The sequence below is a fragment of the Bison bison genome, unplaced genomic scaffold, assembly GCF_000754665.1.
Source record: "Bison bison bison isolate TAMUID 2011002044 unplaced genomic scaffold, Bison_UMD1.0 scf7180017864508, whole genome shotgun sequence".
Taxonomy (NCBI): domain Eukaryota; kingdom Metazoa; phylum Chordata; class Mammalia; order Artiodactyla; family Bovidae; genus Bison; species Bison bison.
Window position 1 is genome coordinate 14,850,488 of NW_011495064.1, and position 17,771 is coordinate 14,868,258.

Below are 17,771 nucleotides of genomic sequence, written 5' to 3' on the forward strand. Positions count from 1 at the left end.
TCAACAAAAACAAGACAGGGAGCTGACTGTGGCTCAGATCATGAACTCCTTATTGCCAAATTCAGACTTAAATTGAAGAAAGCAGGGAAAACCACTAGACCATTCAGGTATGACCTAAATCAAATCCCTTATGATTATACAGTGGAAGTGAGAAATAGATTTAAGGGACTAGATCTGATAGACAGAGTGCCTGATGAACTATGGACTGAGGTTCGTGACACTGTACAGGAGACAGGGATCAAGACCATCCCCATGGAAAAGAAATGCAAAAAAGCAAAATGGCTGTCTTAGAAGGCCTTACAAATAGCTCTGAAAAGAAGAGAAGTGAAAAGCAAAGGAGAAGAGGAAAGATATTCCCATTTGAATGCAGAGTTCCAAAGAATAGCAAGGAGAGATAAGAAAGTCTTCCTCAGCGATCAATGCAAAGAAATAGAGGAAAACAACAGAATGGGAAAGACTAGCGATCTCTTCAAGAAAATTAGAGATACCAAGGGAACATTTCATGCAAAGATGGGCTCGATAAAGGACAGAAATGGTATGGACCTAACAGAAGCAGAAGATATTAAGAAGAGGTGTCAAGAATACACAGAAGAACTGTACAAAAAAGATCTTCACAACCAAGATAATCAGGATGGTGTGATCACTCACCTAGAGCTGGACAAGCTTAAGGGAAAGCAACAATTCTGCATAGTATCTGTGAAGCAATCATAGGGAGCTCTTACTATCTCTAGAACTAGAGGAGAATGGGGGAAATGGTCACTGTAACCCAAAGAGACCCATAGATATGAAAAAGAACTGTCCAAGAGCATGGCCTTCAATAGAGAGAGGCAGCCACTACCAGCCTATGGCCCAGACAGTCCCATTTAGCATTTAGCTCTCTGCTCCTAAAGTAGAGGCCCATTGATTGAGGTGAACAAAGCACAAATCACTAAGTAGTCCTCTGCTTCTTGTCCCTAGCCTTTGGCCCTAGCGTTGGTTGGGTATTCCTTACAGGTAGGGACATCAGCAGGCTGGTATTTTTCGGTTCACAGAGCTCTTTCAGCTGCATGTCCTGAGGAAGGCAAGAAAGAGCTAAGCTAGGTCTAAGCTTAGTGCTCCTGGATCAGGTAAGAGACGCCACCAAAATCCACCCCCATCACAGACACCCACACACATACACACACCCCACATGTAAATATATAGTAAAAGCTACAGAGTACTCCACAATTGTTGGTTATTTTATTAAAAAGGATGCTCTTAGCAGGTAACCTGGTCTTCAGACACAGAGAGAAGACTTTGAAGTTCCTGAAAGCAATCTGAGGAGGAAAGATGAGGAAGAAAAAAGGAAAAAAAATCAAGGAAAGAGGACACTAGAAAATAACTTTAGACTACGATTTGTTCTCTGAGCTGCAGGACTGACCTGGAACCAGCACACCCCTCTTTTCCTCATGGCCATACTCCTTTCATGCTTAGATGAAGCAAGAAACTCACCAAGGAAGAGGTTGCTGCTGCTGCTGCTAAGTCGCTTCAGTCGTGTCCAACTCTGTGCGACCCCATAGACGGCAGCCCACCAGGCTCCCCCATCCCTGGGATTCTCCAGGCAAGAACACTGGAGTGGGTTGCCATTTCCTTCTCCAATGCATGAAAGTGAAAAGTGAAAAGTGACAGTGAAGTCGCTCAGTCGTGCCTGACTCTTTGTGACCCCATGGACTGCAGCCCACCAGGTTCCTCCATCCATGGGATTTTCCAGGCAAGAGTACTGGAGTGGGGTGCCATCGCCTTCTCCGAAGGAAGAGGTTAGAGCCTGCAAATAGGGATACTTCCTATTTCACACACTGTTGGAAAAGGATAAAGTAATTTCATTGAAAACACTTTATACAGAATAGGTCCTAAATATGTGTGAGCTGAAGCTAAACAGACCTTTCATTCCTCCCCAAGGGGCTGATGGATTCTTCTCAAGCCATTTACCCCTTCTCACTTCTTACTCTGGAAGCAGAGGCAACTTGAACTAGCTCACTCCTTCTCCCTAAACCTCAACCTCTTCTTTGTTTCAAGTTTTTTTCTCTTAGAAAAAATGGCCACCTTCCAAGCCTCATCACTTGGTCTGGAATTAGACTCCACTCCTCTCTGGACCAGAATGTATCAGTTACTCCTCTTCAGTCTGGTTTCCCTTCCCCTGTCTCCTTTCCTTCCCTTCCCTATATACGTGTTTAGTCGTGGCCAAGATTTTTTAAAAACAGTTCTTGGACCTGTCCCCCTCTCCAGTTTCCACCCTTTTATTCCTTCCTCCCATCACTACTAAACTCCTGTAATACCCTGCCCAGCTGGCTTCCCCCAAACGTCATCATAAAAGTCACCAACAACCTCCATGTTGCCAAATCTGATGGTGTCTTCAGTCTTGATTTTGCTGCCATACTTGACCCTCAGGCCCACTCCCTCTTCCTGAAAACTCTATCCCAGCCCCTGCCACCATTCTCACCAGGTTTTCCTCCTACATCGGACTATAGATCACCTTCTTAGTCTCTTCTCACTGTATACACACTTCCTGGACAGGCTTACTTACTAACTCATCTTCAATATTCTTCCAAATAACCACCATTCCAGTCTCTGAGCACTGCAGGCATGGAGCCAGCCACAGTTTATTGGGAACTGCAGGTTCTGTGGAGGCGCTACAGATGGCACTCTCCTTTCCCAAAGCTTGGGAAAACTTACTTCTGCCTGGTGACCCACAGGCACTTTATGCCTAGCTGTCACAGCAGATCCCTGTACAAGGCCTTCTGCTAGGCAAAGGGATGGGGAATGGGGAGGGCACACAGGCATAAAGCCCTAAAATTTGTCACCAGCCCTCCTCGTCCTACAATATCCACATGACCACACACACACACATGCACACATCCCTGCCAGCATGATCTATGCAACAGAAAGAATGACCAATTCAGAAAGGATGAGCTGCTCCACCTTAGCCAACACCCAAATTCCTTTTTCTCTCTTTCCATCATCCCACCCATGACTCCACCCAATTTCTCATAGTGAAATGGAGCCAATGCCACATCACAAGAATGCCCTCTAGAGGACGATTGTCCAAACTGCAATGGTGCCCTCTAAGAGGGTGTGGTAGATTGCATTTTCCGCAGATGGCAGAGTCTCCCATCTCAATTGCTCTGCCTACAATATGGCACTCCACGCAACACTAAACTCCATCTTGATGGACTTAGGGACTTCCCTGGTGGTCCAGTAGTTAAGAATCTGCTTTCCAAGTCAAGAGATGCAGGTTCTATCCTGGTCAGGGAACCAAAACCAAAACCCCACATGTGGCGTGGTAGCTAAGCACACTGCAATTACTGAGCCCTTGCACTGCAACTAAGACCCAATGCATAAATAAATATTTTTTTTAAAAGAGGTGGTGTTTATGTTATATATCCTTCTGTTGGAGAAGAATATCAATGTATTCTATTGCGATTATGGAGGAAGTCATGCTAGATGACTTTCAAGGCCGTTTTTTTTGTTTTCAGCTTTAAAGCCCTCAGCCACGTGTAACCAATTCAAGTACCCTCAGGCTGCCATGCTGTGAGGAAGCACAAACTAGCCCATGTAGAGACTACAGGGAGAGATTACATGAGAGACAGTGATTCAGGCCCACACCATGCCAGCCTCATCCACTAACAACCACTTACAGACCTAACAGCAGCCATGCTGAAAGTGAAAGTGAAGTCGCTCAGTAGTGTCTGACCCTTTGCGACCCAGTGGACTGTAGCCCACCATGCTCCTCTGTCCATGGGATTTTCCAGGCAAGAATACTGGAGTGGGTTGCCATTTCCTTCTCCAGAGGATCTTCCCCACCCAGACCTAACAGCAGCCATGCTGAGCCCTTCCCAAATTCCTGCCCCACAGAACACTTGGGAGATAATAAAATGATTTTTGCTATTTTTAGACACGATGTTTAGGGTAATGTGTTATGCAGTAATAGATAACTAGAATAGTGGGTCATGAATTCAATCTAGTATAGCATGACCAGTATTTTTTTTTAAAACTAAGTAGAACAGAACAGAATGGAATGAAATATAAATTAATGAGGGTATAAGAACTGTCGGGAAACTTTTTTCAATAAAATATGTATGTTTGTGTATGTTATACTAGATCAAGAAATTAACTGTATTTGCTCCCTGAATAATATAACTTTTTAAGTTTTGAGAAGCTAAACTATTATTGCAATTCCAGAAGTTACCAAAGCCCTCTGAGGCCGATATCATTGCTATGAGTCCAGGAAACTAGGAAATCTAGTACCTTGCCAATATGTTATAGATGGGCCCATTTGGCTTTATCGTCTAGACTAGAAAGAGGATTAGAAGTACCTTCTGCTTATAAGAACAATAAAGAAGGTGATTCCTAGGAAAGAAGCAATCTAGGTGGTTCTTGTACATTTTTACTATAACACTCAGTACCTTGATTTCCTTAGTAAATACTCTGTTGTATTAATGACATTTCTGAGACAGTTTGATGGCATGTTTTTTCATGAAATTCCTGCATCAAAATTACTTGAGGGTTCATAAAAATGTAAGATCCCTGGATCTCTCTTCAATCCTTCAGTATCAGAGGCATGGAGCCCAAGGCCCAGCTTCCCAGAGAACCATCAGAAGACTAAAGTTTGAGATCTACTGAGTCTCAGAAAGGACTTCAAATTTGGGATTCAAACTCCCCTAGAAAGTGAAGGCTAACTCTATCATGCAAAGGCCTTTAGCTGGTTGGAACACTGAGTGGTTTCATTGCACCATGGATGTAGCTGGAAATAGCCCTGATTATCAAGAAACTTCATTCAGGACTCTTTTAAAGAGAGGGCATGGCTGGAGCACCTCCACATTTCTGAAAAGAGATTGCATTGAGGAGGAGTACTGTGTATCTTTGTGTATATCTGTGTCTGTCTGAGTGCATGTCTGTTTTATATGTATATATTAAATTATATCATTTTCTGTATATTATTATATTTTGACATCTTAAAAAACCTTTCCTGCTGAGGAGAGACAGCCCCTCCCTTCGTTGTTGTTCAGTTGCTAAGTTGTGTCTGATTCTGTGACCCCATCGACTGCAGCACGCCAGGCTGCCCTGTCCCTCACCATCTCCCTGAGTTTGCTCAAACTCATGTCCATTGAGTCGGTGATGCCATCCAACCATCTCATCCTCTGTTGTCCCGTTTTCCTCCTGCCTTCAATTCTTCCCAGCATCAGGTTCTTTTCTAATGAGTTGGCTCTTCACATCAGGTGGCCAAAGTGCTGGAGCTTTAGCTTCAGCATCAGTCCTTCCAATGAATATTCAGGACTGATTTCCTTTAGGATGGACTGGTTTGATCTCCTTGCAGTCCAAGGGACTCTCAAGAGTCTTCTCCAGCACCACAGTTCAAAAGCATCAATTCTTCGATACTCAGCCTTCTTCAGGTCCAGCTTTCACATCTGCACATACTATTGGAAAAACCATAGCTTTAACTAGATGGACCTTTGTTGGCAAAGTACTGTCTCTGCTTTGCAATACACTGTCTAGGTTTGCCATAGCTTTTCTTCCAAGAATCAAGTGTCTTTTCATTTCATGGTTGCAGTCACTGTCCACAGTGATTTTGGAGCCCAAGAAAAAGAGTCTGTCACTCTTTCCATTGTTTCTCCATCTATTTGCCATGAAGTGTTGGGACTGGATACCATGATCTTAGTTTTCTGAATGTTGAGTTTCAAGCCAGCTTTTTCACTCTCCTCTTTCACCTTCATCAAGAGGCTCTTTAGTTCCTCTTCGTTTTCTGCCATAAAGGTAGTGCCATCTGCATATCTGAGGATAGCAAAGGATCCAGCCAGGATGCAAACCAAACATTCCGGAGCCAGGTCACATCTGCTTTATCTGACCTGGAGGCAATATTCCTATGCCTTAATCCTCTGGGCCAGATACTCCAAAAATCGTCCACCCCCTGCACTGAGTAAGTGCAGATTTGGATTGATAAACAGCAAAGGGTTCCCTGGAGCTCACTTCTGGATGACCAGGTCTTACGAGTTTGATAGGGGTGCCCAGCCTGCTCCAGTGACTTGGAACCAACTTTAAAGCCCACTGAAACTATTCAAACTGACCAGTTCTAAAATGCTCACCCTGCCTTGCCTTGCTGTTTCCATGGAAGCCCCGAGAAAACCCATGGCTTAAGGGCTCCCTTCACTCCTGCCTCCTCACAGTCCTGGTGTCTCTCTCGGCTCTGCACAACACCCTGTGTCTCTGGAACTCATGAGGGCAATAAACTTTGCTTTCCTGAGCCCCTCCTCTGTCTCGTCTCATGCCTGCACCTGACTAAAACCTTCTTATAAAGGAATGTCTGCGTGTGTTTCTCTAGTCCCGTCTATGTCTGAGTGTGTTTCTGAGTACATTTCTGTTTGTGTCTGTGTGTATGTGTCTGTCTCTCTGTGTCCAGGTGGCCTTGGAGGCAGTCCCTTCGGTAAGCTGTTTCCTGACAAGCTCTGGGAGTAGCCCTTATCCATTCCGGTTACTCCAAGTCTTCCTGTTCCTGAGTGTTTTTCCTTCACATACACTATGCACCCAGGTGTACACACACATGCACACACTTTGCTTTGATTGGTAGATCCCTAAGTTCCTACTGAATGGGGTCTCTGAACTTTTTTTCTTCTTTCATTCCCTGAATTATATCCACATGAATATAGATGAAAAGAGATGGGAATACCAGACCACCTGACCTGCCTCTTGAGAAACCTATATGCAGGTCAGGAAGCAAAAGTTAGAACTGGACATGGAACAAAGACTGGTTCCAAATAGGAAAAGGAGTACGTCAAGGTTGTATATTGTCACCCTGCTTATTTAAGTGGCATACAGAGTACATCATGAGAAACTCTGGGCTGGAAGAAGCACAAGCTGGAATCAAGATTGCCAGGAGAAGTATCAATAACATCAGATATGCAGATGACACCACCCTTATGGCAGAAAGTGGAGAGGAACTAAAGAGCCTCTTGATGAAAGTGAAAGAGGAGAGTGAAAAAGTTGGCTTAAAGCTCAACATTCAGAAAACGAAGATCATGGCATCTGGTCCCATCACTTCATGGCAAATAGATGGGGAAAGAGTGGAAACAGTGTCAGACTTTATTTCTTGGGGGGCTCCAAAATCACTGCAGATGGTGATTGCAGCCATGAAATTAAAAGACACTTACTCCTTGGAAGGAAAGTTAGGACCAACCTAGATAGCATATTCAAAAGCAGAGACATTACTTTGCCAACAAAGGTCTGTCTAGTCAAGGCTATGGTTTTTCCAGTAGTCATGTATGGATGTGAGAATTGGACTGTGAAGAAAGCTGAGTGCTGAAGAATTGATGCTTTTGAAGTGTGGTGTTGGAGAAGACTCTTGAGAGTCCCTTGGACTGCAAGGAGATCAACCAGTCCATCCTAAAGGAGATCAGTCCTGGGTGTTCTTTGAAAGGACTGATGCTAAAGCTGAAACTCCAATACATTGGCCACCTCATGCGAAGAGTTGACTCATCGGAAAAGACTCTGATGCTAGGAGGGATTGGGGGCAGGAAGAGAAGGGGACGACAGAGGATGAGATGGCTGGATGGCATCACCGACTTGATGGACATGAGTTTGAGTGAACTCTGGGAGTTGGTGATAGACAGGGAGGCCTGGAGTGCTGCAGTTCATGGGGTCACAGAGAGTTGGACACGACTGAGCGACTGAACTGAACTGAATATAGATTCCCTGATCTAAAAGTAAATAAACAGATCTTACAACAAGTGTGCTTAAGAAATTTGAGAAGTAATTTTTTTTAAAAATCATCATCTGTTGACAGAATGTGAGTGGAATCACTTGGATTCAACTAATCAGCCAAAACAGTCTAACAAGGGAGTTAGATGCTACACAAAATGATCCCAAGTATATTCATATGTTGGAGTGAAAATACTAAGAAAAACACAACTATTTTTATTGCATGAAGAACAAAAAGCACAAACCATGATAAAATTGGACAATAATTATGAGACAGAAAGCCTCACATGGAGCAGTGATCATCACATGGACAATGGGTCTGGACCCCACCATCACCATCATAATCACTGCTCATCTGTGCAGCACGTCTCCACCTTGTATGCCTAGGCCGGGCTCACCATCCCTTAAAGATAGTTTTTTACATAATAAGCATTACCATATATGTGTGTTTCTATTTTATTACATGTTTTTAAATATGTTTAAGAAAAAAATACCATCTGTATTATTTTGAGAGTTTGGTTGGTTTTAGGATTTCAGAATCACCTCTTAGAAGAAAAATTTAGAAACATGGATCCAATCCCATTTTCAGTTGGATAAACTGAGTCCCAGAAGAGTAAATGACCTGACCAGGATGGTAAAGGTTTTGTTTCACAATCTCAGGAGGAAAAAAGATTTGGAGAAGATTCACAGGCATGCTAAGTATACGATCACCTCTCTGACCTTGAGAGGACTCTGGGGCCCACACGGACTGGCAGGCTACTCGGAGTCATGGGGAGGGTGAGAAGAGCTGGAGCTATTGCTGGAACTTGCAACATGTTAAGTATTTAAAACAGAGATCTTATCTTTGGGCCTTATTTTGAGATTTTATTATTTTCTTACTATGCATAACAATTGAGTGAGTTTATAAATAACTTGCAGTCTAATTGGGTGGGTCTAATCTGTGTCCTTAGTCTCAGCAAAACTTGGGGAGTGGGAGATGATGCTAGCAGAAGCCGCGATAAAGTCAAATCCATTCAGCTCCCCTGTGCACATAGTTAAACAGACCCCATGGGACAAACAACTGGTGCTAAGCTGCCTGATTTCCCTGGTTACTCACACCAGGAGGCTGGTTGAAAAGCTGCCACATGGTTATAACCTTTCGTGCAGTGACCCCTGCTGCTGAGACCTGAGATACACATGAAAACGATAATGCCTGCTTGGGAGAGGCTCTGGCCCCTCTGTTCATCCTGAACCCACAAATCTGGCCCAAGGCCCTCACTCACCCACAGCAAAGCCCACAACTGAGTCAGATGTTCATGAGGGTTCCAGCTGTGAATTAATTAGGGGGGCACAATGAGAGAAGCCTGGGAAGCAGGGGACGGCTGAGAGGCATCAAGGTGAGCACGGGAAAGGGGAGTCCCCAGCAGAGGGAGTGGGCTTGGGCAGAACAACCTAGGGCAGTTATGTTCACATTTGAGAAATGCATGGACTTCTTTTGAGGAAAGTTCCAGGCCTGAGACTGATTTTGAAGATTTTCCCACTAGCCTATTCAAGGCTATGATCAGAGAAAATACTTTCATTTCTTCTTTTTAAGTATTTATTTGGATATACCGAGTCGTAGCTGCAGCATGTGGGATCTAGTTCCTTGACCAAGGATCGAACTGGACCTCCTGGATTGGGAGTGTGGAGTCCCAGGACCACCAGGTAAGTCCCAATACTTCAATTTATAAATTTAAAAACTTATCACTTTGGGGAATCACTTTAGAGCCAATGTGACAGTAATCAAAGATGCAAACATGAAAACATGAACCCTGAATTATACAGAAGAATCTATTCACAATTTGGTCAGCTGGATAGTATAAAGCATTACTTTATATTTGATATAAATATGTTTAAATATTTTATATATTTATATTATTTTCTCTAAGAGTATCAATAAAATGAAAATATGAAAAACTTGTACAGGATGCACAACCTCTGAGAATACACTGAGGCCCCCAGCAGTTCCCCAGTTGGAGAAACATTGGGTGGACTGTACTTGGATAGATGGGTATGATCCAGAGTTTCAAGGTGGGTGTGCAAGGCTCAGAGAGCAATTTGTTTCTGGTGTGAAAAAATTACCTCCTACCTCCAAATATGAGCAGGTTTGGATTGGAAAACAATGAGATCTCTGGACCTCAACTCCGGATGACTAGGCCTTATGAGTTTGACAGACTGCCCCACTTGCTCCATCTGCCACTGAGGCGTGGGGCTGGGGGTGGATATAGCTAAAGGGAAGGCTTAAAGGCCCACACACCTGCTTGTATTGGAAAAAGAGGGGGCCAAGGGGCAGAAGAGCAGCTGCCCATCCTTGAATGAACTCAGAAGGACTGTGGGGTCAGGGAGGTCTGTGATCTGCCACCTCTTAGGCTGTGACCTGACCCAGGGTAGGGCAACCTGCTCATGGTGAAGGTCTCCACGTGGGGCAGAAGCGCAGACATGAGGACCTCAGCCATCAGCCCCGGGAGCTCTGGGGTTCAAGGCTCTCTTTTTTCTCATGATGTTCACATTTATAAAAGTTATGCGTTGTTCTTAAAGAAAATTTGGCAAAATACTGAAAAGTAGAAAGAAAAACACAATTTCACCTGTTTCTGCCTTCAAAAAAAACTCTGCAAATGTGTCAGTATACCTCAAACTGTTATAAAACTTGTAAATTTGAGGGAAATTTCTTTATTAACTTTATTTCTTTATTAACTCATTCTTTAGGACTGATGATGCAGCTGAAGCTCCAATCCTTCAGCCACCTGATGTGAAAAGCCGACTCAATGGAAAAAGCCCTGATGCTGGGAAGGACTGAGGGCAAGAGGAGGAGGGGACGACAGAGGATGAGATGGTTAGATGGCACCACCGACTCAGGGGACATGAGTTTGAGCAAACTCCAGGAGATAGAGAAGGACAGGGAAGCCTGGCGTGCTGCAGTGCATGGGGTCACAAAGAGTCAGACACAACTGAACTTGTTCCGACTGAACAACAAGTTTCATCAAATATGTTTTGTGGTCCTAAAAGTCACACGGTGAGGTCAGACAATATTGCACTTAGGAACCAAAGTGGTTATTAATGTGCCTGGCACATACCAGGAGTCACTTCTCGCTGCAGTGGTCTGCAAGCAGCAAAGAAGACAAGGCAGGACCTGCTCCATTGATTGGGAGGCTTAAGCTCTGGTCACAAATCTCTCTTGAAGAGCAAAAGCTATTCCAATGTCTGTCCTTAATCTTTTCTGTTCCACTTCACCGTGTTCAGCAGAATCAAAGCAAAAAGTCAGCCATAATCATCCCTGATAATAAAGTAACTAATAATTATAGAACATCTTGTATACCCTATGTGTGAGTGCATACATATATATGGAGAGATTAACCAGAGATCCTCATGATTAACTACTACCAGGATGCCTCTTCTAACAGAAGCACTCTGCATTCTCCAGCAACCCATCAGAACAGAAGTCAAAGCTCCAGCGTGCCCCACCTGTCCTCTGTTCTCCAGCTCACGTGCACATATCTGCTTTCCTAAAGCTACAGACAGAGGAGAGATGATTCTGTTAACACTTAAAGTGATTCATACGAGCAGAATAGAAGGAGACATTGAGTAGGAGGGTGTTTTGTTTGAGTTGAAGGAGGTATGAAGGGAAAAAAAAATCTCATTACAATAATTAGATTGTTGGTACACAGACAGAGTGACTTAAGGCAGGTCCCCAGCAAGGAGGCACTGACCAAGGCTGGGCCATGTCCACTGGAATTAGAACAGCATTCGGTGTATCTTCACACTTCTAAGATACACATCGCTCAGAAAACCAAGTGAGGAGAGCCTGTCATTAAGGCAATCTGGGCAGAGCTGTGACTACAGATGAAATCGAGATGGAAACCCAATCCACAGCATCAGTTCCCTGCTGGGGGCCAGAGCTTTCTCAGGCTGCCTTGTTGTCCACCTACTTCATCTGAGCAGTAAGTGGCCTTAAGGTTTTGTGGGGAAGGCGCCTGATAGAAAAAAATGATAATAATTTTAAAGTATTGCTGATATGGAATATTATTCAGCTATTAAAAGGGATGCATTTGAGTTGGTTCTAATGAGGTGGATGAACCTAGTGTGTATTATACAGAGAGAAGTAAATCAGAAAGACAAATATCATATATTAACGCATAGATATGAACCTAGAAAGGTAGTACTGATGATCCTGCTAACAGGGCAGCAAAGGAGACACAGACAAAAAGAATAGACTTTTGGACACAGTGGGGGAAGGAGAGGGTGGGGTGATTTGAGAGAATGGCATTGAGACATATATATTACCATATGTAAAATAAATAGCCAGTGGAGGTTTGCTGTATGATGCAAGGAACCCGAAGTCGGAGATATGTGACAACCTAGAGGGGTGGGATGGGGAGGTAGGAGCAGGGATTCAAGAGGGAAGGAACATGTATATACCTATGGCTGAATCACGTTGATGCATGGAGGAAACCATCACAATATTGCCAAGTAATTATCCTCTGATTAAAAATTAAAATTAAAGGGAAAGTGTTGCTGTTGAGTGAGTTGCACTATTACATGAGAAAATCAGTCCTAACTCTCAGTTCAGTTCAGTTTAGTCACAGTCAACTCTTTGCAACCCTAAGAGTCCTAACTCTCTTGCTCATTAATTATGGTGGAATGCTCTAACTTGAAATAATTATTATATAACCAAGGCAGATGTATGTGTTGAAGAAAATGTAAACATGTTGAAGAAAATGTAAACATATAGAAGAAAATAATTTCACCACCCACAGGTAACAAACCTTAATACATTTTATTGTGTTCACTACCCACAGGTAACAAACCTTAATACATTTTATTGTGTAACCCTCCAAACTTTCTTCTATGCATATAAACCTGTTCGTTTCTTATAAATATAAAATCCTTATGCACAGAATATTTTCTTATTTGACTTCTCAACTAACTCAATCAATCAAATATGCATTTTTCCACATCAATAGGAACTGCTCCCTCGGCATCATTCTTTATGTCTGCAGGGTACTCCATTACATAGTACATTCATTAGTTATTAATCAGTTTTCTATGTTTACACATTTAGTTGCTTCCAAATATGGAATATTATAACTGCTAAACATCCTTGTTCACATATCTTTCCAAACATGTCTGATTATTTCCTTAGGTTTTTCTTTTTAGAAGAATTGTTGGGTCTAGAAGTTTTCACGTATTTATGGTTTTAATATATACTGCCAAATGGCCTTCCTTTGGGTAAGTTGTACCCTTTACATCCACTATTATTGTATAAATGTTCCTTTTTTCCTTTCATCTTTGCTGAGAGTTGATTTTATCCTGCCACCGCCTCACAAGTTGAACGGTGGTGTAAAAAACAGTACTTTGTTTTCTTTTTGATTTCTTAAATTTCTAGTGAAACTGAATATTATTTCACAGTACATTGGTTTCCTAGGGCTATTGTAACGAACTATGATGAACTGGGTGGGTTAACACCACAGAAATGTACTGTTTCAGGGTTATGGAGGCTGGAAGCCCAGGGTCAAGGTGTTGGTGGCCATGGGCCCACTCCCTCTGAAGGTTCTAGGGGAGGATCTGTTCCAGGCCTCTCTCCCAGCTTCTGGGAGCCTTCCTTGGGAGACTTGAGCTATGTTTCTTCGCATGATCCTCTCACTGTGCATGTCTGTCTCTGGGTCTAAATTTCTCCTTTTTATAAGGATACCAGTCATATTTGGGGCTTCCCAGGTGGCACTAGTGGTAAGGAATGTACCTGCCAATGCAGGAGACATAAGAGATGCAGGTTCAGTCCCTGGGTCTGAAAGATGACCTGGAGGAGGTCACAGCAACCCACTCGAGTATTCTTGCCTGGAGAATCCCATGGACGGAAGATCCTGGTGGGCTACAGTCCATAGGGTCACAAAGAGTCGGACTCAGCTGAAGTGACTTAGCACAGTCCTATTGAATTAGGACCCACCCTAATGACCTTGCGTTAACCCGTTACTTCTGGAAAGACCCTATTTCCAGATAAGGAGGAATCCAAGGTTCTAGGGGTTGGGACTTCAATGTATCTCTTTTGTTACAATTCAAATCAGAACAGCATGTGTACAGACCATGTGTATTTCTTTTCCCTGTGGTGAACTGCTCACTTTCCTATTGAGTTGTCTTTTTCTTTGATCGGTAGGGCCCTTTATATAAACGCTTTATCTATCACATATGCTCCTAATGTTTCCCTTGTATGCATGCACAGTTGCTTTAGTCATGTTGGATTCTTTGTGACCCCATGGACTGTAGCCCACCTGAATCCTCTGTCCATGGGATTTTCCCAGCAATAACACTGGAGTGGGTTGTCATGCCCTCCCCCAGGGGAGCTTCCCGACTCAGGGATTGAACTCACATCTCCTGCATCACAGGTGGATTCTTTACCACTGAGCCATCTGGGAAGTCCAACATAAAAAAGCCAAAACAGCCAAAAATAAAAAAATAAAATAAATATGTTTTTTAAAAACATCACACAATGAATGTAAAAGTGCAATCACAATAGGTGTGAGAAAGAAAAAGGTCACAACACTCTGTGTATGGTCCATGTACCAGCAGTAAGGCCTTTACCAGGAAGCTTACTAGAGAACAGAAACTCCAGTCCCTCCAGGCCTCCCCAGTCAGGATCTATATCTTAACATATATCTTAACAGAATCTCAAACATTACAGCTTGAAGAGCACAAGAGTAGGAAAGATTTCACTGTTTAGAGAGGTAAGGAAAGATTTATATGTATACATACACACACACACATATCACACATATATATACATGCATACACACATATATATCACACATATATACACATGCACACACACATATCACACACATATATACATGCATACACACATATATATATCACACATATATACGCATGCACACACACATGTACACACATCACACACATCACACATATATACACATGCACACACACATCACACATATATACACATGCACACACACATACACACATCACACATATATACACATGCACACACACACATATATCACACATACATACACACATCACACATATACACACACATCACACATATATACACATGCACACACACACACATATATATATCACACATATATACACACACACACATCACACATATATACACATGCACACACACACACACACATATATGTGGTACACTTGGTCTTTGTCTCTGTGCGGGCCTTTCCCTCTTTGCCTAGTTGCGGTGCACGGTCTTCTCATTGCAGTGTTCTGTCTTGGTGCGGATCACAGGCTCTAGGGCATGCGGGCTTCAGTAGTTGTGGCTCCTGGGCTCTATAGCACCAGCTCAATAGTTGTGGCGCAGGGGCTAACTGGCTCCACAGCAAGTGGGATTTTCCCAGATCAGGGATGGAACCCGTGTCTCCTGCACTGGCGGATGAATTCTTTACCATGAGTCACCAGAGAAGCCTAGGAAAGATTTCTTGAGGAAGCAAAGACTATACTTAGACCTGAAAAAGGAGAAGGCATTAACTAAGCCTAAATGAGAAGGAAGAGTGTTGTGGGTGGGGGGAACAGCACCTGCAAATGTGATGTGATGAAAGCTGGAACAAATGAAAAAGGAAACAGGCCCATAGGGCTGGATCACAGCACAGCAAGGAGAGGTGGGATGGGGGTGGGATGGGGTGGGACAAGACTATAGAGAGAGGCCTGGCTGTGTACTGATATACGGGCCTGATATACTGGACTAACATTAAATGTGTTAGGAAGCCAAGATTGTGTTTTAAGCATGAGCACAACTTGATTATATTTGAACTAAGTGAAACAATCATTTGATCACTTTTGCTGCCTTTAACCTGTGGGTGTGATGAAATGAACAATATACACCAACAGATCTTTTATATTGAACTATATCAGCATTCCTCAAGCAAACCTTACCTGAACACAACCTTTATTCTTTAAATATACTCCTACACTAGGCTGCGGCCACTGCAGACTGGACTCCCTTAGCCTCACTCCACTTTCTCAAGCGGCCGTGTCTGATACACCCAGTATGACTGAGACTGAGAAATTCGACAAGTAGAAATGGAAGAAAACAGAAACACAACAGGAAAATCCACTGCCTTCAAAAGAAACAATTGAACAAGAGAAGCCAGCAGGTGAGTCGTAACCAAAGTGCATTGTACATGCCACAAGCCTTGCTTTTTTATTTTACTTCTTTAACTGTTCAACTCTGTAGATGCACAGAGGTTGGTGCAAGTTTAAATGACTGGGCTGCCCCCTTTCCACATCAAAGACTGGAGAACTGCTGACAAAAGCTTGGGCCTGCCCCTCCCATCTGCCTGTCCACCTGGCAGGGAAGGAAGAGAACTTGGTTGTTGGTAAAGGAAGAAGCTGGGTGGGAAAACAGAAATCTAAAATCTAAAGCAAGCTGGTGGGAAAAAAAAAAAAAAAAGCAAGTTGGCCCAGGGTGTCCTGCAGGCTGTAAAATGCTGATTAATCAGAGTGCCTTTTTGTTGCTGTTCAAATTTGGGGGCTTCCCTAGTGGCTCAGAAAGTAAAGAATCCACCTGCAATGTGGGAGACCTGGGTTCTATCCCTGGAGAAGGGAATGGCTATCCACTCCAGTATTCTTGCCTGGAGAATTCCAAGGACAGAGGAGACTGGTGGGCTATAGTCCATAGGGTCCCAAGGGTCAGACACAGTTGAGTGACTTTCACTTTCAAATGATTTGAATTACTGTAATGCACAATTTTTAATTAAAAATAAAAACTTTAAAACCTGAAATAGTCAAATAATATACTCCTAGATTTTATTCAGAAGTAGTCCCCTTAGTTTTTGCATTCATGTTCATTCACCAGTCTATAAGGCCTTTTTGTTTGTTTGTTTGCTGGTGGGGGATCTTTCATTCTCTACTTGTCTCTTCAGATCATAAAATTCCCTGCTATCCAACCCTTTACATATCATGAGAATTCTTTTCTTAGAAGACTCGAAAGAACTCCCCTATGCATAAAGTTTCTTGAACATATATTGATAATTTATATTATTCTAAAAAAGAATTTTATCAAGGTTTTAAAACATATTAGCATAGCAATTTGCATAATATTTTAATAATTATAGTTCTCCATGATTATCTTAGTTCAGGTCCATTTTTTGATAACTTACTTTAATTATCTTTATTGAACTAGCTATGGTATGTATATTATTGTTGACTTGTTTTTCATACCAATATGTTGAATTTGTTTATTTATGTTAGTGGCTATTTTTAAAAACTCTATCCATCAACTCCTTTCCCATACCTTATCTGATCAGAGACCCGCAGTCTTGACCATCAGGTACACATGTATGAGGCTGAGTCCATCTTAGTGCCTGAGCCACCTCATGACAGCAACTGGACCAAGATTTAGTTGATACTCAAACTAGGACAATCAGAGTTCTTTCCCAGGATTCCTTTTTTTTTTTTTTTGGCCACACTATGCATCATGTAGGATCCTGGTTCCCAGACCAAGGATTGAACCCACACCCCCTGCAGTGGAGGCTCAGGGTCTTAGCACTGGACCACCAGGGAAGTCCCTTTCAGGATTTTTCCTATTAGAACTAGCAGGTCCTCCTTTTCCTTTCTGGTCATGTCTGGAAAGATACAAACCTTCACTTCAGTTCAATTCAGTCACTCAGTCGTGTCTGACTCTTTGTGATCCCATGGACTGCAGCACGCCAGGCCTCCCTGTCCATCACCAACTCCCAGAGTTTACTCAAACTCTTGTCCATTGAGTCGGTGATGCCATCTAACCATCTCATCCTCTGTCGTCCCCTTCTCCTCCCACCTTCAATCTTTCCCAGCATCAGGGTCTTTTCAAATGAGTCAGTTCTTCACATCAGATGACCAAAGTATTGGAGTTTCAGCTTCAGCATCAGTCCTTCCAATGAGTATTCAGGACTGATTTCCTTTAGGATGGACTGGTTGGATCTCCATGCTGTCCAAGGGCCTCTCAGGAGTCTTCTCCAGCACCACAGTTCCTGTGCAGACAACCTGTCTGTATTCCAGGCAGCTCTTTGGATACCCGCTAGCTAGTTCCTTTCCCT

The 17,771-nt window shown here is 43.0% G+C and overlaps 1 pseudogene; it reads left to right on the forward strand.

Moving 5' to 3' along the window:
- Nucleotides 1-15,859, forward strand: part of LOC104981003 — a 31,657-nt pseudogene extending 15,798 nt beyond the window's left edge.
- The last annotated feature ends 1,912 nt before the right edge of the window (nt 15,860-17,771 follow it).